Raw genomic sequence first — 649 nt, 5'->3', positions numbered from 1 at the left:
CAATGGCACACACACACTGTGACAATCAAAGATGCACACAGCATCTTGAACTAGATATATGTCCCTGCAATGAATAGCTAACCTAGAGGGACAAACTCAAGGCAGCATACAAAGGTGAACACAGATGGCTATCATATGACGAGGGATCCTGTCCCAGTGGGAAGCTGAGCACAGTATTTGTCCCAGACCCAGAAAAATGTTTTCAGCAGCTGAGCACAAACTGACTCTCCATACAGCATCACTATGTGTATTTCTGCATCTGACTCAAGATGGTGAGCTCAGGCCCAAGGGAGTCAGCATGTTGTTCAGGGCTTTAATTGGTGCTTTTAAAGCTCTAGATAAAACCATGTGATGAGATCATCTAGAGCTTTGGATATGTAAGTTATCAATATGCTGATGACATGCAGTTTTATGTTCTTCAAGAGCTGCTGCATTGGTCCTGATCCTGAACCAGTGCTTGTAATATGGGTTTGAACAGAACAGGCAGTTACAGAATTCTTGTATTATACAGAGGTGTAATATGCCTACACTTGATGGGGTGGCAGTTGCCATATCAACAGGTAGAAGGACGAGGAGGAGATTGGATTTATATTCCGCCCTTCACTACCTGAAGGAGTCTCAGGGTGGTTTACAATCTCCTTTCCTCTCC

This window comes from Gekko japonicus, unplaced genomic scaffold (assembly GCF_001447785.1).
Source record: "Gekko japonicus isolate JY-2015 unplaced genomic scaffold, Gekko_japonicus_V1.1 scaffold642, whole genome shotgun sequence".
Taxonomy (NCBI): domain Eukaryota; kingdom Metazoa; phylum Chordata; class Lepidosauria; order Squamata; family Gekkonidae; genus Gekko; species Gekko japonicus.
Note: the sequence above shows the minus strand (reverse complement) of the source record.